The sequence below is a fragment of the Miniopterus schreibersii genome, assembly GCF_964146895.1.
Source record: "Miniopterus schreibersii genome assembly, chromosome: X".
Lineage (NCBI taxonomy): Eukaryota > Metazoa > Chordata > Mammalia > Chiroptera > Miniopteridae > Miniopterus > Miniopterus schreibersii.
In genome coordinates, this window is record NC_138104.1 from 19093858 (window position 1) to 19120256 (window position 26399).

Sequence of the window (26399 nt, forward strand, 5' to 3'; positions counted from 1 at the left end):
ACTTATGTACCCCTATGTTCATAGCATCACAATATACAAGATCTAAGATCTGGAAACAGCCCAAGTGCCCATCAGTAGATGAGTGGATAAAAAAGCTGTGGCACATTTATACCATGGAGTACTATCCAGCTGTAAAAAAGAAGGATCCTTTATCCTTTGGTACAACATGGAGGGAACTATAAAGTATTATGCTAAGTGAAATAAGCCAGTCAGAGAAAGACAAATACATGATCTCACTTACATGTGGAATATAATAAACAAAATAAACTGATGAACAAAATGGATCCAGAGACATAGAAGCATGGAACAGACTGAGGGATCTCAGAGGGAAGGTGGGGAGTGGGGAGTGGGAAGTGGGTGGGGAGAGATTAATCAAAGAACTTATATATTTATAAGCATAACCCAAGGACACAGACTTTGGTATGGGGAAAACCTGGGGGTGGGATGGATGTGGGGTTGAGGGGATCAATTCAATGGGGATAAAAGGGGATATCTGTAATATTTTCAACAATAAAGATAAAATAAATAAAATAAAATTCATAAGAAAAGGCAAAAGAACAAAATCAATAAAATAATTTTTAAAAAAGCAAAATACTTTGGAGGAACCAGTCTACCTTATTTCAAGAGTTACTGAGCTACAGCAATCAAGATTGTGTGGTATTGGTGGAGGAGAGTCACACAAATCAATGGAACAGAATTGAGAACCCAGAAATAGATACACACAAATATGTTCCACTTATTTTTGACAAAAGTGAAAAATAAATTCAATGGCAAGCTACAGACTGGGAGGAAATATTTGCAAACCACATACTTAACAAAGGACTAGTACATAAAATATAAATAAAAAACTCTTACAAGTCAACTATTAAAAAAATCCAAAGAGAAAAATCCATGAAGAGATATTTCACTAAAGAGGATATACAGGTGGCAAGTAAACACATGAGATGTTCATTATTACTGGCCTTTAGAAAAATGTAAATTATAACCACAATAATCTATCACTCAATACCTAATAGAAAACCACCTTGTGCTGGTGAGGAGGCAGAGAAACTGGATCAGATCACTCATACACTGCTTGCGGGAATGTGAAAAATCATACCTACTCAGGAAAATATTTTGGCAGTTTCTTAAAACAAAAACATAAAACTAAACATGCAGCAAATGTATGATCCAGCCATTATATTCTCTCATATTTATCCCAAAGAATAGAAAACTTATTTTCGCAGAAAAACCTTTACATGAAAGTTTATAGTAGCTTTATTTATTTAAAAAAATGTATAAACAACCCAGATGGTTTTAATGGGTAAGTGACTGAACAAACCATGGTGTATTCACTCCATGGAATATTATCAGAATAAAAGAATGAACTGTGATATATGCAGCATCATGCCTGATTTACCAGAGAATTATGCTGAATAAAAAAGCCAACCTCGGCAGAAGAAACAAGATGGCGGCGTAGGTAACAGCTATACCCGCGGCCTCCCACAACCACATCAAAATTACAACTAAAATACAGAACATCACTCAGAACCTCCTGAAATCTGGCTAAACAGAAGCCCCACAACCAGGGACCTGAAGAAGCACCAAGACCAGTAGGAGGAGCGGAGACGCGGGCAGATTGGGACTGAATCGGAGACTCAAAGCGGGCCCACACCCGGTACCGCGGGTTAAACCCGGGAGGGAATCTCGGCGGTGGGGGTTTCCTGGAGGAGCAAGGGGTCCCAGCCCCACAGCAGGCCCCCAGCGAAGGGCTCCAGGACTGGGAAGAGACGTCCCCACAACTGGCTGTGAAACCAGCGGGGACTGTGGCTGAGCGTCGCGGAGGCTGCGGGAGCCCCAGCAGCTCCTCTTAAAGGGCCCGGCATGGACTCACTCAGACGAGCTCCCTCTGAGCCCAGTGCCGGGCAGCAGCTTGAAAGGAACCTGGGACATTTGGGGAGGAACTAACCTGCCTGAGATTGGGGCAAGAGGTGGAGGGGAAGCTTCCTCCCAGGCAGAAGAGCTGGCAGAGGCCATTGCTCCTTTGGTGAGTCCTCCCCACACACAGCCAGCAGGTAGGCACCATATTTGAATCACTAGCACCTGACTCACACCTTTGCCCCCCCCCCAGTGATTCCTGGAGGCCCTGCCCCTCCCCACTTGTAGGCTCATCCAAGACAGGTCCAGTGGCTTTTCTATGCAAGTGGCCTCTCTAGCCTCATGCTTAGGACTTTCCTAAAACCTCTCAAACAAGCAGCAGCAGGCCCCATAGGGCTTGATAAGCAGCCCCAAGCCTGACACTAGTGTCAGCCTACATTGGTTCATAGCTTGGCCTCTCCTGGACACCTCTAAGCCCAGCACAAGTAGCAGCCAACTATGGTTTGCTGTGTAGCTCATGCTGGGTGGCCCTGGGCAAGGCACTGGCACAGGCTGACTTTTCACCTTCCGGGAGGCCCCAGAGACAGTGCACCTGGTGGTCAGACTCGACCACGCTGGATTACAACCCTACAACATCCACAAGTGACACTCGAGGGGCACACTTGATGAACACCAAAGCTCCACTGAAGTAAATCCTGCTCCATAGGGGTGTCTCCAGCACAGCAGCTCTTTGGCTATAGTTGCAGCTTGTCCTCACAGCTGATTGGCCTGGGGATCAATTCCTCCCAGTGACGCCAACAGCAACCAAGGCTCAACTGCAACAGGACAGTGCACACAGCCCACACAGGGGAGCACCTAGAAGGCCCAGCTCAGGTGACTAGGGAGGCTGAGCCACTGGACCCTACAGAACACCTACTATACAAAGTCACTCTACAAATTCCAGGAGACATAGCAACTCTACCTAATACATAGAAACAAACACCTGGAAGCAGCCAAAATGTGGAGGCAAAGAAACATGTCACAAAGGAAAGAATGGAAGAAATCTCTAGAAGAGGAACTAAATGAAATAGATCTAAGCAAGCTAACAGATACAGAGTTCAGAATTTTGGTTATAAGAATGTTTAAGCCAACTATTAGGAAATAACTGAGAGAATCGATAACATAATAAAGTTCCAATTTGAAATGAAGGCTACAGGAACTGAAATGAAGAATAATTTACATGGAATCAACAGTAGAGTAGAGGACGCCGAGAATCAAATCAGCAATTTGGAACATAAGGAAACAAAAAACACCCAACCAGAAGAGCAAAAAGAAAAAAGAATCCAGAAATATGAAAATAGTATAAGGAGTTTCTGGGACAACTTCAAGAGGCCCAACATTCATATTATTGGGGTGCCAGAAGGGGAAGAAAGAGACCAAGAAATTGAAAACCTATATGAAAAAATAATTACAGAAAACTTCCCCTACCTGGGGAAAGAAATAGACTTACAAGTCCAGGAAGCACAGAGGGTCCCAAAGAAGAGGAACCCAAAGAGGCCCACAGCAAGACACATCATAATTAAAATGCCAAAGGTTAAAGACAAAGAGAGAACCTTAAAAGCAGCAAGAGAATAGCAGCAAGAGAAAAGTAGGTTAGTTACCTACAAGGGAGTACCCATACGCCTGCCAGCTGATTTCTCAACAGAAACTTTGCAGGCCAGAAGGGAGTGGCAAGACATATTCAAAGTGATGAAAAACATGGAACTACAACCAAGGTTGCTCTACCCAGCAAAGCTATCATTTAGAATTGAAGGTCAAATAAAGAGCTTCACAGATAAGAAAAAGCTAAAGGAGATCATCACCACCAGACCAGCACTACAGGAAATGTTGAAGGTCTTCTTTAAGAAGAAGCTAATGAACAAAAGAATCTGACAAACTAAATTGGTCCAGAGACACTGATGCATGCAACAGATGATCATATTTCAGAGTAAAGAGGGCAGGGGGGTGGAGGGTGGGAAGAGATTAACCAAAGAAGTTATATGCATAACTTATGGACACAGTTAATAATGGGGTGAAGCCCTGGGGAGCGGGTGGGAGCAAAGTGCAGGGGGTCAATTTGGGGGGAAAGAATGGGAAACCTCTAATGCTCTCAACAATAAAGATAATTTTTTTTTTTAAAAGCCAACCTCAAAAGGTTATAAACTGTATAACATAATTTACATAACAATCTTGAACTAAATTATAGAAAAGGAGAACAGATTGGTGGTTGTTGGGAATTAAGAAGAGTATAGGGGTAGGAAGGAAGTGAGTGTTTGACTATTATAGGAAAATATGAGGAATCCTTGTGATGGAACTCTTCTGTATCTTGACTATATCTATATCAATATCTAGGTTTTGATGTTGGACTATTGTTTTCTAAGATGATACCATTAGGGGAAACTGGGAAAAGGATGCATGGGTTATCTCTTATCTCTGTACTATGTCTTACAATTGCATGAGAATCTATAATTATAAAAAATAAAAATTTAATTAAAAAAATTTTTAAAAGACATTGATGATTAAGAGAAATAATATTCAGTAAAAAAGTTACTTTCATAAACCACATACAAAAAATGTTATTGTCACCAAAGAATTTGTCAGCTATTGTACATTATGAAAATTTCAATCTCAATTAAAAAAATCATTATTTTTAAAACAAAAATAACTAAGATAACAAGGGTTAATAATATTGTTTTATTTTTTTTTTAATATATCTTTATTGATTTCAGAGAGAGGAAAGGAGAGGAGGAGAGAGAGAGAGAAACATCAATGTTGAGAGAGTCATTGATCAAGCCTGCAACCAGGCATGTGCCCTGACAGGAATCGAACCCCGATCACCTGGATCCTAGGCTGATGCTCAACCACTGAGCCACGCCCTGCCGGGCAAAGGGTTAATAATTTTTAACAGGCACTTATTTTTATACTTAAAAAAGTTATAGTGCTTAAAGGTGATCAATGAATCAAAATTGCTTTTCATTTAAGTACATGTTTCCTATATTATTGTAGTGGGGTGAATGGTGACCCCAAAAGAGATATGTCTATGTCCTAATCCCCATAATATGTGTTTATTTGGCAAAAGATGTGATTAAGTTAAGGATCTTGAGAGGAGGTGGTTATTATGGATTATCTGGGTGAGCCTTGAATTTAATCACCTTATAAATGAGAGTAAACATATACAAAGAAGAGGAGGCAATGTGAAAATGAAACAGAAAGATGATGTCACAAGCCAAGGAATCCTGACAGCCATTAGAAGCTCAAAGAGGCATGGGAGAGACTCCAGAGGGAATATGGCCCTCCTAACACCTTGATTTTGGACTTCTATATTCTAGAACTGTGAAAGATAAATTTTTGTTGTTTTAAGACAACCAGTTTGTGGTAATTTGTTATGGCAACCCAAGGAACCTAATATAATTACACAACATCATTGTTTCTTCTTTGCCTTATACATGAATTTCATATTCTCTGTGGAATTTCAAATTATCAAGAGACTGTACTGAAAGAGGAACATAAGATGGAGAGCTCAAAACCGAAGGCAAAAGAGTCAGCAGTCATTTTCTCCAATGTTGTACCATTCTTATACCCAGCTATGTAGTTATTTGGATATGAATGATCACCAATGGCTAGAAGATGCCATAAACTCTAGTCAAAGTTTTGCCTTTGACCATTTGATTCTCTTCATGGAGAATCAAGCAATGGGGTTCAAGAATCAATCCATGGAGTTTAGGTTTATACACTTATTTCTGCGTCATTTCTTAAGTTAGAGCAACTGATGAACCTGGAGCAGGAAGTCACCCAACAAAGGTAGTAATGAAGAAGAAGATCCTTGCCCTGGCTCAATCATCGGTGTGGCTCAATGGTTAGAGCATCAGCATAGTGGGTTCGATTCCAGGTCAAGGGCATGTACCTAGGTTGCAGGTTCTATCTCATGTATAGGAGGCAACCAATCGATGTGTCTCTCTTACACTGATGTTTCTCTCTCTGTGTCTGTCTGTCTCTCTCTCTCTCCCCCTCAATCCCTCCCTTTCACTCTCAAAAAAGTCAATGGAAAAATATCTTCGGGCGAAGATTAACAACAACAAATAAGAGGTAGGTCCTTATACAAAGATGTGGTGGTGATGGTTTACCACTTATTCCAGGTAAAGGAACAGGAGGAGGAGGAACAATTCCTGTGGTAGAGGTGGCACTCCATCTGCCTGTGAATGTACTGGAGGAAGTCCTAAAATTTATGCATAACCTGAGGACCCATACCTCTATAATATAAATAATCCAATGTTCAAATATGTGCAATAAAGAATGCAGTAATATGCACTAGACATTTGTGGTTCTTTTAGAGATTATACACTTATTAATTTTTCAGCATTCAAGTATATGCAAAAGACTTGCACAGATATTTGATAAGCATTTTAAACTCTACACAATGACTACTTCTGCTAACACTCTAATGCTAAGAGAGCTGGCATCTTCATTAAAAGCTTTGTGGAACATTATTACAAAATAATGAAAAATTAGATTTCATGATGAACATATGCAAAAAAGAAGTACCCTTTTTTTGATCTGGTCCTGTTAGAGTAATTGGTTCAAATATGGATAATACAAGATCATGGTTTGTTCCACTTCAGGGCTAATTATCTTGATACAAAGAGTCTGTCTCATGGTGCCAATGACATAGCTGTTTTCTAATAACATAAGTAACATCCATTTGCATCGTAATATATGCTTATCAAAGTTTTTACATCAGAAGATTGACTGGAAGCTACACTGACACTCTCCAGGGACCAAACTGGAATTACAACTAAAATATAGAAAAAACAGCCTGAATAATCAACTGAAGACTAGCTGGAGAGCATCCTCATAACCAAGGACATAAAGCGGAGACCACATAGAGACTAGTAGAAAGTGCACAGGTGCAAGAGGGCTGGCTAGGCTGCCACAGGCAGCTGAAATTCTAGAGGGATATCTCAACTATGGGGGGTTCCCACTGAGAACTCTGGGCCTAAACCCCAAGCTGGAATTCCCAGCCCAGAGCACCAGAACTGAGAAAGATGCCCACATAACATCTGGTTGTGAAAAGCAGTGGAGTTTCTGTCTGCCAGGGAGAGACGGCTGGAAATTCAGGTACCGTCTTAAAGGGCCAATGCACAAAGTTTCCTGTGCAGCTACTCACCTTGGGCTCCGGCAGAGGGAGGGCAGAGTGGACTAGAGCTGTGTAAGGAGAATCCGGAAGTGTTGGTTCTCAGGATAGAGCTCAGATGGCAGCAATCTGGATCCCTGTGCCGAGTCATTCCCCCATAATGCAGAGGACATCTTTCTCAGGCAGACATTTATGGTCCAAGCAGCTTTTGCCTGGGGTGGGAAGGAATTGCTCCACCATGTTGGAAAACCTCTTGCCCTCACCCTGTGGAGTTTCTACAGCCTGAGGCTCATTAAGAGACTGAATAACAATCAGCCACCCCACCCTGTGGAGTTTCTACAGCCTGAGGCTCATTAAGAGACTGAATAACAATCAGCCTCTGGGTGCTTTGAATCTGCCTGAATTGCTTCTGGACCTAGGGCTTGGAAAAGCAGGCCTTGGTGCACATTGTAGTCCTTTCCAAACACACCCAGTCCCAGCAGAGGAACCACAAGCTGTGGAGTGTGGAGAGCTTCAAACAAGGTACTCAAGGCCAGTCATAAATAGCATCTGACACTGGCCTGCACCAGAGACCAAACAAAAAACTGGGGGCCCTAGCAGATCTACCCAATACATAGAAACAAATCCAAACAAGCAGCCAAACTGGGAAACAAACAAACAAACAAAAGCCGGAAATGAAAGAACAAAAGAATTCCCTAGAAGAAGAGCTAAATGAAATGGAGATAAGCAATCTATCAGATATAGAGTTCAGAATACTGATCATAAGGAATGCTTAATAGCATGAGAAATGGAAACTATGAAGAAAATTAAGAATGACATAGTAGAAATAAAATTTTTAAAAAACATTGGAAGGAATGAAGAGCAGATTAGTGGAAGATGAGAATATAATCAGTGAATTAGAAGACACAGTAGAAAAAAAATCACTCAGAGAACCAAAAAGAAAAAACAATTAAAAAACAGGACAGTTTAAGGGAGCTGTGGGACAACATGAAACATAACAATATTTGCATCATAGATGTACCAGAAAATCTAGAAATTAAGCAAGGGTTAGAGAATCTGTTTGAAGAAATAATGGCAGAAAACTTCCCTAACCTGGTGAAGGAAAGTCACACAAGTTCAGGAGGCACAGAGAGTCCCAAGCAAGAAGAACCCAAAAAGGCCCACTGCCAGGCACATCATAATTAAAATGCCAAAAATTCAAGACACAGAATCTTAAAGGAAGCAAGAGAAAAGCAAGCTGTTACCTACAAAAGCGCTCCCAAAAGCCTGTCAGCTGATTTCTCATCAGAAACTCTACAAGCCAGAAGGGAATGGCATGAAGTAGTCAAGGTAATGCAAAACAAGGATCTGAAACCAAGACTACTCTATCCAGCAAGGCTATTATTCAAAATACATGGTGAAATAAAGTGCTTTCCAGACAGAAAAGGCTAAAGGAGTTTATCACCACCAAACTAGCATTGCAAAAAATGTTAAAGGGATTGCTGTAATTAGAAGTTGAAATAGAGAGAATGAGAAACATAAGCATGAAGAAATAAAATGGCAATAGATAAGTACCTATCAATAATAACCTTAAATATAAATGGATTAAATACTCCAATCAAAAGACATAGGGTAGCTGAATGGATACAAAAACAAGACCTGGCCTGGCATGTTTCAGTGGTTGAGCATCTACCTATGATCCAGGAGATCATGTTTTAATTCCCAGTAAGGGCACATGCCCAGGTTGCAGGCTTGATCCCCAATGAGGGGCGTGCAAGAGGCAGCCAGGCAATGACTCTCTCATCATTGATGTTTCTATCACCCTCTCTCCTCCCTTCCTCTGTCTGAAATCAATAAAGACATATAAAAAAATTTTAATAAAACGAAACAAGACCTAAATATATGTTGTCTACAAGAGACCCACCGCAGAACAAAAGATTCACACAGGATGAGAGTGAAGGGATGGAAAAATTTTCCATGCAACTGGAAATGAAAAAAAAAAAAGCTCATATCTGACAAAATAGACTTCAAAATGAAGACCATATCAAGAGACAAGAAAGATCGCTACATAATACTAAAGGGATCTATCCAACAAGAGGATATAACCCTGATAAACATATATGCACCCAATATAGGAGCACCTAATTTATAAAAAAATCTTCTTGAGGACTTTAAGAAAGAGATCGACAGCCCGGCCAGGCGTGGCTCAGCAGTTGAGCGTCGACCTAGGATCCAGGTGATCAGGGTTCGATTCCCGGTCAGGGCACATGCCCGGGTTGCGGGCTCGATCAATGACTCTGTCATCATTGATGTTTCTATCTCTCTCTCTCCCTCTCCTTTCCTCTCTCTGAAATCAATAAAGATATATTTAAAAAAAAGAAAAGAAAAGAAAGAGATCGACAGCAATACAGTCATACTAGGGGAATTGAACACCCCACTGACTTCACTGGATATGACTTCCAGAGAAAAAATCAAGAAGGAAACAGTGACTCTAAATGACACACTAAATCAGATAGATTTAATTGACATTTACATAACATTCCACCTTAAAACTGCAGAATATACATTCTTCTCAAATGCACATGGGACATTCTCAAAGACAGACCACGTGTTAGGGCACAAAACAAGTCTCTACAAGTTCAAGAAGATTGAAATCATACCAAGCATCATCTCAGATCACAATGGCGTAAAATTAGAAATCAACTACAATAAAAACATTAAAAAACATTCAAAAACATGGAGGCTAAATAGCATGCTATTAAACAATGAATGGGTTATCAAAGAGATCAAGGAAGAAAAAAAACTTCCTGGAAACAAATGAAAATGAACACACAACAACCCAAAATCTGTGGGGAACAATGAAAGCAGTCCTGAGAGGGAATTCATAGCACTGCAGGCCTACCTCAAAAAACAAGAAAAACTTCTAATAAACTCTCTAACCCTACAATTTAAAGACTTAGAAAGAGAACAACAAGAAAAGCCCAGAGTGAGTAGAAGGTACATAAGCATGGTATACCTCTCCATTTATTTAGGTCTTCTTTGATTTCTTTAATCAAAATTTTAAACTTTTCAGTATACAGAGTCTGTACATTTTTTTTAAAGTTTATACCTAAGTGTTTCATTTTATTTGGAGGGTTTTTTGGTAAATTCTTTAGGATTATCTATAGTCAGGTCATCTGTAAATAGGGAAAGTTTTTTTCTTCCCTTCAAATCTAAAATTTTGTTAAGAAGTTAGATCACATGTTAAATGTTCTTACCACGGTAAAATATTAAAAAAAAAAAAAAAAGGCAAACATAATCATTGTGTATTTAATGGAAAGTGGGCCTCTATCCTTTACATACCTGTACGTACACCTTCCTTGGAACACTGCATGGGAAGGTACACTTAAAGGACCAACAAAAGGGAGATGACAACCACTTACTGGGAAACAAATAGTATTTGTGAGACATTTTTATATAAAACCATTAAACACCAGGTATAGGGACTTGCAGTGACTCATGATGAGGAATGTATCAGATTTTGTTCACTTTGTGAAATGTCCCTCAGTGAAGAACTTGGGACTTGAATCTTCCTCTTTTGTCGCTGTTTAGCCAACATACTTCCTGTGGATGGAGAGTTTCCACCTTACATTTTGGGCTGAGTCTTTTGTTAAAGTGGTTTTCATGAATAACTAAGGAACCAATGAACCCATATCGAGTACCTGCTTTGTCCCAGGCTTCTGTAGAGGCCCGAAAAGATGAAGGACCCATCCTTTTCCTTGAGCTCTGAGGATATGCATCTGGGACACAAACACTTAATCATAAAATGATGCGTGATAATGGAAGTTTGTACCAGGCCGGGGCACAGTCAGAAAGGGGACATGGAACACTGGTAAACAGAATGTGTTTGGTTGGCCAGGGCGGGGGACAGTCAGTAAAACTCCCAATGTGAAGCGATGCTTTAGCTGGTGATGGGTTTCTTTCGAGTTAACTGGTGATAAAGGGTCCAGGTAGATTTTTTTAAATCCTGCAGGCATCTTCTTGAAGTCCAGATTTGATCTATACTTGCTCTCTGGTTTCAAAATCCTATTTCGAAACTGTGCTACACTCGTTAGATTCCATGGAAGGGGCTCCTTGTAAAGCGTGACAGCTTAGACTTACAATATATGTAAGACATTTAAACAGCATCACCAAACTGCCCTCTCACAGACCACTATTACTGGTGAAAAAGAGGAAAACAGCCCCTGACAAGGGACCGGGCCTGGCCCTCACAGCTAGTCCTAGTTCTTCCTGCAGTCATACACAAATCCACAGAACACAACATCCAACAGGGCTCCTCCGTGATAGTGATAAAGTGAGACAAAAACAAGACCACTGCTTTATCTTGTATGAACACAGACAGAACATGAATGTTGTCCAAGTCTCAGAAATGAACAAATATCCCCCCTCCTGGCTAATGTGAGGTATGGCTGCTGCTCCCCCCCCCCCAACCTCCCGCCCACAGCTTTAGCCTGGGTATAATCTAGTATGGTTGTGCAATGTTGATTGTAAATATATCTCATCTTTAGATACTCAGGACTTATACCTTGTCTCCTCTAATAACTATTCTCCATATTGCTTATCCCAAATCCAGTTTCCAAGTTCAGAATAATAAAACTATTAAGATGTCTTTTATGCCTAAACCATCTTTGGGTTTCCTGGAATGGCCATTAGGGAATACAAAGATTTGCTCTTCAATCTTATAAGAGAGAGGACAATAAGAATAAATTGTTCAAACTTTTAATTACATCACATTACCACATTCAGATTCAGACAAAAATTAAGAAAATTAATAGAATTCTAAAAGTATGATCATCAAAGTTCTCAGAAACCTTCCAACTTCCTAGGCCCAAAGTCCTGACATTAGCCCTGATGACAATAAGGTCAAGCCTCTCAAGGACCATTAAGTTGTCTCTTTATGTGTTAATAGAAGGTTGCCTCATGCATTTGGAAATTTCACTTGCCATCCCAGATGCTACTCTATCACAGGCTAATGTGACTGAATATTTCAGGAGATTTAGAAAATATCTCCAGTTACATGACCATCGTAAACAAAGTACATTTTCAAAATCCACACCTAAAGATCCTGTCCGTGGTCTGCCACCTTGACATTCGGTCTTTTGAAACTGGCAACAGAAATAAAACTTCCTTTGGGACTTGATAAAAAATATCTTGTCACTTGGTACCTTTAACAACTGACATATCAGTAAAATTCCAAGATATTGATACTTAGATGTTTAAAGTGTATAAAACTTTTTACTGAAAAGATGCCATCACTTCCTCCCACATTACTGAGCATGCATTTCATCAGAAGACCTTAAACTGAAGATTCTTAGGAATCGTCCAGAAGTGGCTGACAGCAGAAGGGGACAGCTTCTGCCCAGGACAACACAACAAGCTGCTGACTTCAGAAGTGGATAGGTTCCAACCAAGATGACAGAATGAGATTTTTTTAAATTTTTCAACACTCCTTTTCTGTCCCTTTGCCCTTCTACTAACATTACCTAGAATTACACTTTTATACCTTCAATAACACTACTGTGATCTCCTTGTCCTTCATCCTATTATTTTTTAACCTCTATGGTCCTCTTCTGCCACTTAAGGGAAAACAAAATTCTCCTCTATGTCTTGCCCAGGCCACAGCTACTGCTCTGAGTGTAACTGATTGCTGGATCTGACGTCCTCCTGCACACCCTGCTGACAGTAACTTAGTATCAGTTCCTTTCAACATCTCAGGAGGCAGAATCCCTCCTATAGGCCCCTTCTGGTACTTAAGCTTCCCTCCTATCACTAATCCTGACCTTCAGCCCTGTAAAAATGGAACTTGCCCTCAGATTCTCAAAATGCTTCTCTTAAGGCTGTTGTAGTACTATTGGCAAGACCTAGCCAATCAAAAGTAGACAATAATATTGAGGCTTTCCCGACCACGATAGTCAATTCGTTCTCTTCAGAAAACACATGATCCTGTTTGGCTTAATTTTGAGCATACTTGAGAGCCCCCCTTTTGTTAGAGGAATTGTTCTGTATTTGTTCTTTTTAAAACTAATTTATTTTCCACTTACAGTTGATATACATTATACTAGTTTTAGGTGTGCATTGTGAGACACTTTTAGATATTTAAAAGTACTGTCCCTTCAGTGGATTGTTTCTCTGGGAAAAAATACCCACAAACCTCCAAACTGCAGTCCACGGGACTTTATTTAAAACAAAAAAAAATAAAACTCCCAGAGGCATAACTGACTGTTTTCATAAACTCTACGTAAGTTACAATTCCCCTGTTAGGGATAACATCACTGGCAAACGTGGCCCAAAACTTGCCTCAGACCCTAGCAAAATTCCTAAGTTACACAACTTCACCTCTGAAAGACAAACTAGCATAAACCCATTAGTTAGGATTGTTACGGACAATCACATAGTCCTTGATCTCCTCTTAATCAGCCAAGGGGGAATTTGTGCTACAACAAACACTCCCTGCTGTATCTATTGATAAAGTTAATTTGTAAATCGGTACCCACAAAATGGAGGCTGCCCCAGTGGCCCGGCCCACAACACAAAACTAAACCTAAACCAGCCTGCACTTGAGAGAAATACCTGTCAAAGAAACCTAACATCCTCCCATCATAACCCTGCAGCTCAGCCTCAGCTACCTGCCCAGGAACCAGCACCTGCTGGCTCTGCAGGGAAGCCCTGGGCTGTTTTTCAATCTCCACACATTTGTGGGTTTTTTCTCTATTTGTCTAGTTTCATGCCATTGTGGTCAGAAAATATGCTTGATACAATTTCAATCTTCTTGAATTCATTGAGTCTTGTTATGTACTTTCTTGAGGGTGGTTATTTCAAAGGTGTGTTAACCTAGATGAACAAAAACAATAGACAGGGCCTCCTTAAGTCCAAGATACATCTTTTACTAAAAAGTTATATTGCTGGGAGCATCAATTTCACATTCCCAGTGGAGTTTCAATGATGGGGATAGTGGACTGAAAAAGGAAGGAAGATGGGGAGCTCACGAAGGAAATAAAGGGTCAGTAGTCACCCCCATGGCTCAGGGGTGGGGTAAGGGAGTGACGACACAGGAACAACTTGAAGAACTCAGGGATTTGCCGGAGCCCGCCGGCAGAGTCGAATGGTCCTGAGAGTAGGGGTGAGGATGGAGAAAAGACAGACACAAAAAAGATGGGATTGGGAGGACTGCAGCTCGTGATGGCTGCAGCCCCGAGTTTATTTTCCAAGCTCAATTTATACCGGCGCTGTTGTTTTTGCGGAATAGCACCCCGCCCCGCATTCCTTCCCCTTGCCCAATACAAAGTAGTTCTCTCCAGGCTGCACAAACACACCTTCAGTGTAAACATCCTGCCTCCTGCAGGAACTCAGACCTTGGTAACTATCTTTGTCTCCGCTTCTAATGGGAACTTTTGGGGAAGGATTGAGTCCTTGGCTCGGTATGTAGCTTGACTGTCCCTTAACCCTTCAGGCCAGGGCCAGCTTCCTAATAAGCCTTTCTAGAATTTAAGGCCGCAAACTAAATTGGTATCGCCTTGGTGCCTCAAGGTCTGGGTCAGGGAGCAGCAGAGCACTTCTGCAGCTCACCCAGGCACCTCCTCTGTGCCTGGGGCCACAGCAGCTCACCCACATCTCCCTGGGAGCCGGGGAGCACATCTGCAGCTCACCCAGGCAGCTCCTCCGTGCCTGGGGCCACAACGGCTTCCCACAGGGATTCTTTGGGGTGACATAAAAGTTCTGCACGTTGATTACAGTGCTGGTGACAGGAATATATACATGTGTTAAATGTCATAGAATTGTCCCTTCCAAAATGTCAACTTCACTACGTAATTAAAATTTTTAAAAACTGCCCATTAGGCAGGTAGGAATACTTGCTTTCTGTAAAACTGTTTTACCACAAGTGCATGCATGCATAAATACTAGTTTTGTTTGCTTTTCAGTTATATATAAAGGGAACCCTATAGCCTAAAAGTAGTCAGCACTCATATTCTCTAACACTATGTACACAGCTATGCATTTTTCACAATTGCATGACCAACAGCCAGGAAATGCCAAATCTTCTACTCAAAGTTTTCCTTTTGGAAAGTTGATTCTGTTAAAGGAGAATCGAGTAAATGCAGTTCAAGAATCAAGACATGGAGTTCAGGCTTATACATTTATTTCTGCTTCATTCCATAGACAGACAGTGGGTGATCCCACAGGAAGAGGTACTTGAACAAAAGTAATGGTAGTGGAATGCTTTACCACTTATTCCAGGTAAAGAAGTTCGAGCAGGAGGAGCAACTCCTCTGGGCGCTGGTGGCGCTGGTAGATGTGGTGGTGGCGATGGCCCTCCATATGCCTGTGGATGCAGTGGAACGTGTCGTGAAATTTAAAAGGAATCGGAGGGGTCATGCTCCTGTAACATAAGTAAATCTAACATTTAAATTCTTGTAATAAAATAAATATGCAGCAAATAATTCATAACAGTAGATGTTTGTGTTTTCCATAGATTACACACTGCTCATTTATCAACATCCTAAAACTTCACAGTACATGAAAAAGACTTGTACAGGTATTTGATAAGGACTTTATTTCTTTTTAAATATATATCTTTATTGATTTCAGAGAGAGGAAGGGAGAGGGAGAGAGAGAGATAGAAACATCAATGATGAGAGAGCCATTGACCGGCTGCCTCCTGCACGCCCCCATCTGGGGATCGAGCTGGCAACCCTGGCACCAAACCTCAATCTCCTGGATCCTAGGTCAATGCTCAACCACTGAGCCATGCCTAGCCAGGCTGATAAGCTCTTTAAATGCTACACAATGACTACTTCTGCTAACACTCTAATGCTAGGACAGTTGATACCCTCATAAAAGCTTTGTGAAATACTACTCCAAAATAATTACACAAATAGTTCATGATAAACATTTACAAAGAAGAATTACTCTATCATGCACTTAGTGCAAAACATGAGTAAGGTATTAATGCAGTTCTTATACAGAATTAGTTCCCTTCCTAGAGCTGACTACCTCCTCATGAATGTATGTCATTTGTTGTGAGCTGAGGACAGAACCTTGGGAAATGCCCCACAGGGAGGGTGAAAGGGAGAGTAACTGAATTCTCAGAGATGGGAAAAGGGAAGCTGGAGGACAGAAAAAAATGAAATTAAAAGAAATTATCAAATAGAGTAAAAGAGAATGAGGCTAGGAAAAGGCCACTAGACTGGGTCATTTGGAGTTCACTGGTAACTTTTGACATAATTTTTGGTAGAATGGTGGAAACAGAACAATTAAAGAAAAAAATACCTATTGAGCATCTACTATGTTAAGATGCAATCTTCACTTTCTGCATAGTCCTTCTAAACTTGAGTTGTCTTGTGGAGACTACATAACAGTTGTAAAGTTCAGACACTCTGATCAAGATTTTAAGTATACAAGGGAGCCTTTGTCAAAGGTGGCTATATAAAGTTTATAGGGTATTAAATGAAAGTAGTTGAGATTCACAAAGGTCTGCAGAGGGCTTTGGGGAACCATTAAAATGAGGATTTTCTTTTTTAAATAAGTTCTTATTGATTTCGGAGAGAGGAAGGGAGAGGGACAGAGAGATAGAAACACCAATGATGAGAGAGTCACTGATCGGCTGCCTCCTGCACGCCCCTCGCTGGGGATGGAGCCCGCAACCCGGGCATGTGCCCTGACCAACAATCGAACCACAGTCTCCAGGTTCATGGGTGGAGACTTCACCACCAAGCCACACTGGCTGGGTGAGGAGTTTCTTTTTGAAAGGAAATAATGTAAACCCAATTATTCACATCATGAACATTTCCTCTCAAAAATAGTTTTGCAGGTGTAATATATTCTCTCACAAAGCTTTGAAGAAAGCTTAAGAAACTAATGCTTGAGTCTTTTCCACACAGGAAAATTATTTATTGTCCTGGAAAATCAAATCTGTGGAGCCATTTAAGCTAAGATGCTAAACTGCCAGGAAGTCTGCTTCTGTTTGCATTTTCCTTCCATCTAACAAAACAATTTTCTACCGTAGAACTCACCGTGATGAGAATATATGTCTAGTTTAGTACCTGAGCTCAACACTGCTGGAAAGCTGTTCCAGGCTCTTTGACCTTTTCTTCCTTTTTGTGGATCTTGGCTTGAGCTTAGTTTCAGACTTTGAATGCTTCATGTTCCTGCAATGATCACCACCATTAATGTACACCTAATAATAGTTTTACAAAAGCTTCAAACAATATTATATACAAAATAGAGCATTAAATCTCAGCCCCTCAGTCGTGATGATTCTCCTGACAGTTAAGTACCCGTGTGGGAAAGAAGCCAGTGCTGGTGGTGACAGAGGTTGTAATGAAGAGTATGTCCCTACCAAAGGCAAACAAACCCATTTTCACTCCTGGAGAAGAAAAAGCAAAAAATGGGTGAACCAAGGAATTTTTCTTAATTTATCATAAACATTTTTACTGTTTTTCTGTTGAAATGTAGATCTTAGAAATCAATATCATTTTTTAATGTTTTATACCAAAAGCTTTAAGTTGAATGAATTACAAAACGAGACCTAAAAATAAGATGCCCTCCAATAAGTGCATGGATAAACAAACTGTGGCACATCCACACAATGGATTAAAAGAAAGCAGTATTAAAAGAAATGAGCTATCCTGCCAACACACGGGGAAACCTTAAATGCATATTGCTAAGTGTTAGAAACCAATCTGCAAAGGCTATGTGCTGTAGAATCCCAACTATGTAACATTCTGGAAAAGGCAAGCCTATGCAGAAAGTTCAAAGGTCAGTGGCCATGAGGGGTTCAAGGTAGGGGAGAGAGATGAATAAGTCAGTAGAACACAGAGGATTTTTAGGGAAGTAAAACTGCTGTGTATGATACTATAATGGAAGATACATGTCATCATATACTTGTTAAACCCAGAGAATTTACAACACAAAGAACACTAATGTCAACTATGGACTTTAGTTCATTATAATGTATTAAATGAGCCCATTAATTGTAACAAATGTATCTCACTGATTCAATATGGTAATAATAAAGGAAACTGGGAGTGGGGGAGGAGTATATCAGAAATACCTATTTCTAAAAAGTCTATTAATTTTTTAAAAACCTATCAAGCAGTTCAACTTAACTAGATTTAACCTGGATAAGAGACTATAGTTCTAGAATGCTCAAAGGATGCGCATTCACACGAACTAAAATCTTTTTCCTACACAGTGAAGTGTCTACCATGCCCTAAGAGGTGCTCTACAAAATCAGACACCAAAATGATGTATTTGCCATAAATGCATTGTCCTTGAGATGGCTAACCAGGACACCTGTATAAAATGTTCAAGGTGGGACTGTGAGCACTTAAGATGCAGTGTTAAGAGAACATCTGGATGGTAGACATTCTACAATTATGACCTGGTCCAGCCCCACTTTAGTCAAGCAGCCAGGACTCTAAACAGGTCCAAACAAGCCTAAAGTTTTAGAATGAACACCGTCCAGCCCAGTTATAGAAAGATTATATTTATATATTGTTTGATTGTTGTTACTGTCTTTTCAAGTCATTTTAGAAGGTTATACACCTGTCTGGATGATGCTACTTCTGTTTCTAAAACTGGTTTATCTTCCTATCTAGAATTGTCTTTAGAGTTTGTGGAACAACCAAAACTACTTTCACTGTCAATAAACATTACTCCACAGGGTAGATCTGAACTTTGGAAATTTTTTTTTTAAATATATCTTTTTTGATTTCACAGAGAGGAAAGAAGAGGGAGAAAGAGAGATAGAAACATCAATGATGAGAGAGTCATTGATCGGCTGCCTCCTGCATGCCCACATCTGGGGATCAAGCCTGCAACATGGGCATGTGCCCTGACCGGGAATCGAACCCCAATTGCCTGGATCCTAGGTCGACGCTCAACCGCTGAGCCACGCCCGGCCGGGCCTGGAAATTTTAAAATGTCACTCATATTCAAGTTTGAGGAAAGAGCAGGCGAGCAATCTGGGCAATGAGAGTGTTTGGGGTGAGACCTGAACTACCACTTACTCATTCATTGATCCCTCCCTACCTGGAAAATATCCCAGTGGCTGATCCAAAACTTTTCTAGTCTATTTAAATTTCGAACCCCCAAAGAGCTTCAGGAACAGTAAATGAACTTATTTGCTAGCTCACCAAGAAGATGGAGATCCTGCAATGCAAGCTTGTGCAGGTCGACTGTTATCTACACTAAGATTCCTCTAATCCACACTCACCTCACTCCCTAAGGTTATCTTCTCCAGGTGTTGTGTTGCATTCTGGCTTGGTGCCTACACAAGCACACTGTCCACAATTTCCTTCTGAAAATGCTTCAATGGTACATTTGCAGAGAGCCACTCAAACTTTCTACCTGTGATTTAAATTAGCTAAATAATCTGTAACCACACATAGAATCAGAATGGCCAAAATTTGAAATATGTGAACTGGAAGAGGTCAGCTCAGAAGTCTGCTAACCTTATCCTACCCTGAATGATGGAGAAACTAAGATCCAAACGTATGTAAGCGACTTACTTAAAGCCACAGCCAATTAGTGACAAAGCTGAGACTTCTTTTTATGACTTCTTTGAACTAATTTATACTGGCAGGGAGCCACTGGAAGAACACACATCCTTTTGGTTTTGTTTGTTTGTTTAAATATTTTTATTGATTTTTAGAGACAGAACAAGAGAGAGAGAGAGAAAGAGAAACATTGATGTGAGAGCATAACATCAGTGGGCTGCCACTGGTATGCCTGACACAGGGGATCAAGCCCACACCCCGGGCATGTGCCCAACAGGCAATACAACCAGCAATCACCTGGTGCACCCTTCAACACCCAACCAATTGAGATACACTGGCCAGGGCCATCTTTTTGTTTAAATTTAAACTTGGGGTGAGAAAAATCATCGCACACTGAAATTTCTTTGTTATTATTATTTTCTAGTGCTCCTTTTCCTAAAATATATGTGTACAGAAAGCTGTGATGGATAAATAACTATCATTTGCCCCATTCTTATATGTGGTGACAACAACAGCCCCAAATGAGTGGATTCTAAGATTCTCAAAGGGAATTTTGAATGTGCTCCTTAAAACAAGAACTTTCAATATAAAAGGTGTATTAATCAAAAAGCATGCAATGTCTTTCACCAACAAAACTGACTTCATGCAAACATGTAATACTCAAAATCTTAGAATTTATTCAAGCAACAGAAAAAGTAAGGAAATCCTGAAGTAACTTCAGTGATATTCCGTAATTTCTGGAATGATAGAAACCTGGATTATCTCCAAGATAAGTCAAAGTGTAAAGAGACAGAAGGTCCTCTCCTCAGCAATCAGGGGGACAAACAGGATCCCCTGGAATGCTTTCCTAGTTCTAGGGTTTGTGAAAATATCAGGCTATTCGGATAGCTTCAAAAGGCGTCAGGTTACTGAAACGACCCTTTCTGTCTCCCTTGGCTCAATCTTGGGCACTAAGAACATAGCTGTAATACTTGCCGGAGACTAATGGACACATGATTTCTACCAAACTCCCTGGCACCAGTATAAAGTGGATGAAAACATTTCAGAAAGTCACGCTTGTAAAAATCAAGGGGATACAACACAGAGTACAACTGAGAGATATCATCTATACCTATTAGATGTGTGAAGTCACTTCTAGTAAAATAATGGCCTCTCTGGGCTTTGAGTTTGAACTGAATTCAGGGGTGCTGGAACTTGCAAATGGGCTAATATTTCTGAGGGCACAGGTAGAATTCTCACGATCATCATAATGAACAATTACAGCAATGGAGTATGCACAGACACAGCGCCGAACCGGATCCTAACAGAGGAAGCTCACTGAGAGACCTACCTTGCAAAAGGAGCCTGTTGCCCTGACCGGTGCGGCTCAGTTGGTTGGAGCATCGTCCCATGCACCGAAAAGGTGGTGGGTTCGATTCTCAGTCAAGGCACATCCCCAGGCTGCAGGTGCGATCCCTGGTCAGGACACGTACAGAAGGCAAACGGATCAATGTTTCTCTCACACATTGATGTTCTCTCTCTCTCTCTCTCTCTCTCTCTCTCTCTGTCTCCCCACCCCTCCCTTCCTCTCTCTTAAAATCAATTAAAAAAAAAATTAAAAGAAAAAAAAGGGAGCCTGTTGTCCAGAGGGGGTTATGCAGAATCAAAGTACAACTGAGAGTTGTGTTACATACCTAAGAGAAGTGTGAGATCAGGATCAGATGTTCGTCTGTGCTTGAACTCTGGGTCTAGCCCATGACACTGTCACAGGAGCTCTGGAACACACTCTCCAGTTTTCTTACGAAACTGGGGCCTGAAAGGGAAAGAAAGTATTGTGAATAGCTTTGCCACAGATACAAATCAACATCTCTAAGTAAAGATCATCATTTTAAAAGAATAAAATCACCAGTCTTGTCCTAGGTCTGTAGAAGAGACCCCTCCAGCCACTGCACACCCTGGGAAGAAATGAGCCTAAGCCTAAAGATGGTCCAGACTGTATTCTGCCAGACCCATTGTGATGTCATCAACTGTGACCATGTAGTGACATCACCCAGTAAGTTGCTGGGGTTCAGGCTTGTGGCCATACATACTGCTCAGCCTTTCTGCTCCCTTTAGCTACTCTCCCTGAGGTTAATGAAATAAGGAACCTGTTAGCCCCACATCCAGGGATACAGAAATGTTCTCGGAACTCAGTGATTCCAGTGAGACAGGAACGTCCTGTCCTGGCCCTGGGTGCTAAGCGACAGTTGGGTTTTGTACACCACTGACACTCAAGTAGCTATGAACAGCTTGCAAAACTGGGCAGAGCCACTTAGCAAGCTATGCAAGGACCAATTTCCACATGTATTCCAAAAAGATACATTTTATAGAGACATAGGCCTAGTATGTGTGGCTAGAGCCTCAATTTATTCAAAGTGGCAAAGGTCTTAAGCCATGTCCTAACTATATAAACCACCAAGGTAACTCTGGCAGGGAAATGACTATTTACCAGTGGGCTCAAAGATTTAACAGAGTAACAACATCAGTAAGAAGCGCAGGATATTCCCTCTCGTTGCAACTTTCATCCCCAGCTCTCCACAGGACTCCCCCTTCCCCTCATTTCCTTTAGGCCTTTATTTCACCTTCTCAGTGGGACCTGTGCTGCACAAGCCACCTGAAGGTGCAGATCCCCACACCTTCCCCAGGCCCTGCTCCACCCCCGCTCTGGTTCGCTGCAGAGCACGTGTCACTCTCTCTCATGATATTCGTGTCTTATTTTTCAGCCTCCCCCACAGGAATGTGAGCCCACCCGAGCAGGTACTTTTTGTCTCGTTCATGGATGTATTTCCAGCATACAGAACAGTGCCTGGCCATATTAGGTAGTCAGCACATAATGGAAGTCACCTTTTCCCACCAGCCATGATTATCAGGCCATTTCCAGAGGTGACCCTGTTAATTGTACACTGTACATCTTTCAGACTTTTATTCCGCATATTAACATATTTGTAAAAGGGGTCATTAAAAATAGATACTGTACACTGCACTTTAAGCAGTCAAATATTTCTACAATACTTAAAAGAAGAATCACCTGTCTCCAGCCCTAAATGGAGACACAACCAATTACAGCTCTGTAAATGTGACCATAATCAACTCTCCTAGTTGATATTTTCACCCATAGTCTCAATAACACTCAAAATAGGGGTACTTTATCTGTTTTGGTTGCCATCGTTGTTTTTGTGAATCTTCTTAGCTCTTTAACATGGATCATTGTAAACAATATAACAACAATCTACGTATCAGCCGTCTTCAATAACACTCAACATTTAGTCAATGACTTTTAATTGTACTTGTTGCTGGCATATTTCAAAGCATATGCCAGATATCCTATGACTTCAGGCACAAATGAATGCACAGAAGTTATTTTCTACCCATGTTCTACTGGACCATAAACGCTAACAAGTAGGGCTTTGAAAAAACATCACCAAACTACCATCATTACATCTGCCAAACATGACAATTATTCCCTAATTGTAATTTAACATGAAAACGTCCCTGTGCGATGAATGTGCTTCATCTATAGATGTCTCTTCAACTTCATTTGTTCTTATTAGGATCTAAACAAGTTTCATACACAGAATTGGCTGAAATATAACTTCGTCCTCTTGTAATCGGTAACAGCCCCTCCCCTCGTTTTCTTTGCAGTTCCTTTGACGAAAGGACTGGATTGTTGGCCCTGTAGGATTACTCACATTCTGGGTGGCCCCGTAGGCATCCTTGTGCCAGCCGTGTTCCATTAGAAACACAATGTCCTGGGGTAGATACAGGCTCAATTGCTTTGGCAAGAACATGTCCTACTTAATGCTTTGTCCTTTGATTACATCATATCAGAAGCACATGATATCTCTTGCTCACATTTGTCGTGATGTGAAGATTGATCGAATGGTTACAGAATTCTTACGTTGATTTACCCATGCTGTAAAATTTCTGCTCACCTTTTCCCTGAATTTTATGGAAGTCATGTGCTGGTTTACACTTTAATAACTGATACGCTATTCACATATCACACAAGTCACCATATTAAAGTATGCAAGTCAGAATACAAAATCATATGGAATGCAAACTGTAATTGAAAAAATAAATTTAAAAGATGAGGTGTACAAGTCACTATTCTTTAGTAAATTCATAAACATGTGCACCCATTACCACAGGAAATTGTAGGACGTTTTCACCACCAAAAGAAAGTCCATGCTTATCATCAGTCATCCCCATTCTCCTGATGGGACTGATCACCCACCTGAAGAGTATAAAAGACACTTCAAAGTGAAAGCCTCTGAGCTACAGCAGGGGCGAAAATAAGCCTTTTCTGAGCTTCCCTTACCTGACTAGAGCAGAGCTTTATAAGAGACTGCTGCCAACCCACCCCCAACTTTGGGGGAACTCAATTAGGGGGCTTGATCTTGGACATTAGAACATTCCAAGAGATTGAGCAAACAGGCCTCATCGGATCCTTCCCTCCTTTGAAGTCCTAGTCCAGCAAACCCCTTGTGAAGCTGGTATGTGAACCTCTATGTCTAGCTCCTTAGGAAGCCTCTTCATCTGAAACTCCCACATAATAAATAAACTTTCTCCTCTTAATTTACTTTAATTAATTGCAGGACCCTAGCCCTTTGAACCTGAGACAGTGGAGGAAACGTTTTCCACCCAGCATGCCCCTCTCCCTAGCCCCTGGCAAACACTGACTGACTTTCTCTCCATAGCTTTGACCCTTGCAGACATTTCATGTGAATTAAATCTTACAGTGCTCTTTGGTGTCTGGCTTTTTTCATGTATCATCATGTTTTGGCACGTGTCAGTACTTTATTCCATATTTTACCTAAATAAAAGTCCACGGTGTGGATATGGCACATTCAGTGTACACATTTGTCAGGTGATGGGCAATTGGGTTGTTTTCCCTTTTGGCTTTTGAATAATGCTGCCATAAACATTCATGTATAAGCTTCTGTTTGAATGTCTGTTTTCAGTCCCCTGAGCTATAGGCCTAGGAGCGGACTGCAGATCCTGTGGTCCCCCCGTGTCTAACTTTTTGTAACAACGACATTGTCCGAGCACCACAGAACATTTTCACCAGCAGTGAATCCCCGCTCCCATTTCTCCACATGCTGATCACATGTATTATTTTCCATTTTTATGTTAGCTGTCCCGTGATTTCTTATTTCCCATGGCTACTGATGTTGAGCGTCTCTTTGGCGGGCTCATCGGCTGTTTGCAAGGAGAGAACAATGGATTTGCAACGTGGGCGCCCCTGTGTGAATCCATCCTGTGCCGCCCTCCTTCACAACGGCAAAGCCATTTAGACCTCAGTTTCCTGGCACAATGAGTAGTTCTTGAATCTGTGATTGTCCAGGGAATGAAGACAGAGAAAAGGCTATGATTTGGATCTCTGCATGGGAAGTGGCCACTGCTCCCTAAAGTGCAGGGCCAGAAACACCAAGGAATCCAGGGGGGCAGCCTAGGTCCAGGGCCCAGGGATTGGGCAGCTAACTCCACCTGGAGGAGGTGAAGGCTCTTGCACTTTCCACTCCACCAGGTGGGGGGGCTGTGGCAGAGCATGAAGCCCTCCCTTCACCTCCTAGGAGTTGAAGGCGGCAGCGTTTTGTGAGATTTCCCGTGTTGACCTGAAATGCAAAAGGCAGCTTCCTGGCCAGGACAAGGCACTTCAGGATGCTCACTGTCCTCCTCCCTCCGGCCCGGGAAACCCCACCCACCTCTGCCCGAACTGCGCGGGAATGGGTGAGAAAAGAGCTGAGTCAGAGCCTGAGCCCAGGGCTGGAGTAGCGGGACAGCACGTGGTCTGCGGAAAGCGGGGCCTGCGCGGGTCCTTTGTGGCGGGTGGAATGGGGCCGGGAATTCTGAGTGAGGGGCGGCGGGCAGGCCCGTTGTGCTGCTGTCTCCCGTCCCCTCCCTGCACGACACGACGCGACACGACACGACACGTGTCTCCCTCAGGTGAACCTGACTTTGAAAGAGGAGCGCGTAACTTTTTCAATAGGAAGGAAGAAGTCAATCCAGGCACCAGTGGGGCGGGAGAACCCTGCGAGTCGCTCTGACTCCTTCGGACCCAGCACGTCCCCCGCCCCCCACCGAGGCGGTGCGGACGCCGCGCAGCCGCCCCGGGAAAACGCAGCCCGGCGCGGGCTCCCCAGCAGGCCCTCGGGAAGGAGCAGGAGCGAGGGCGCGCTGGGAGCGCCTGCTCTTGGGAATCTGCCTCTCACCGGAGGAGGAACAGTCAAAGTCTGGATTATCTCAGGCATATGAATGAGACGAACTTGTAACATCCTTTCAAAGTATTATTCTTTAAGCAGTCGTGTCCCCCCCCCAGTTTGAGACTGTTGAAGGGTCAGTTTCCCGTGCTATTGTCCCATCACATTCACGGTTTGCCGGGACGAATGGGTTCTCCCGAGGAAAAGGCAGTGGACCCCCCGGCTTTCCCAAGCCCTCCTCTCCCCGCCCCTTCTGGCGCCAGGGACTGTAGGACGTCGTCCCACCCTTCCCCTGGGCGGGGCCAACACCCAGAACAGGGACTCCGCACCTCCGGGTACCTGCAGTCCCCACCCCCGGAGGAGCGGAATGAATGTGGTGGGGGGAGGGGTGGCCGCCGCGCTGGGGCGGGGCTGCGGGGGCCATAGTGGAGTCCCAGGGGCCCTGCGCCAGGAGCAGAGCGCGCCCGGCCATTCCCTCTGCGCGGCCTCAGCCAGGTGGGTCCCCTTTGCCTTTCGCGCGTGGCTGGGGGGAGGGGTGCGCGGGACGCGGCCGGGAGGAACGGGTTGGGGGGGCCTCGCCCTTCCGGCAGGGAGTGGGCTGCCCGGCGCCCAGCGTGGGACCTGGGCCAGACGTGGGTGCTGCCCATGCGTCCCCGGGGG

At 42.4% G+C, this 26399-nt stretch overlaps 2 long non-coding RNA genes across 3 annotated transcripts in view; one reads left to right on the forward strand and one right to left on the reverse strand.

Moving 5' to 3' along the window:
• Positions 1-17108: 17108 nt before the first annotated feature.
• Positions 17109-26399, reverse strand: part of LOC308551439 — a 77313-nt gene continuing 68022 nt past the window's right edge. The window contains exons 2-3 of the long non-coding RNA XR_013998023.1: positions 21195-21313; positions 17109-17169 (exon numbers count right to left, since the gene is read on the reverse strand). This is a non-coding gene — a long non-coding RNA (uncharacterized lncRNA). The remainder of the gene's footprint in view (positions 17170-21194; positions 21314-26399) is intronic.
• Positions 26039-26399, forward strand: part of LOC308551438 — an 80863-nt gene continuing 80502 nt past the window's right edge. The window contains exon 1 of one of the 2 annotated variants that reach the window (XR_013998021.1): positions 26039-26234. This is a non-coding gene — a long non-coding RNA (uncharacterized lncRNA). The remainder of the gene's footprint in view (positions 26235-26399) is intronic. The other variant, XR_013998022.1, reaches the window with a different exon arrangement.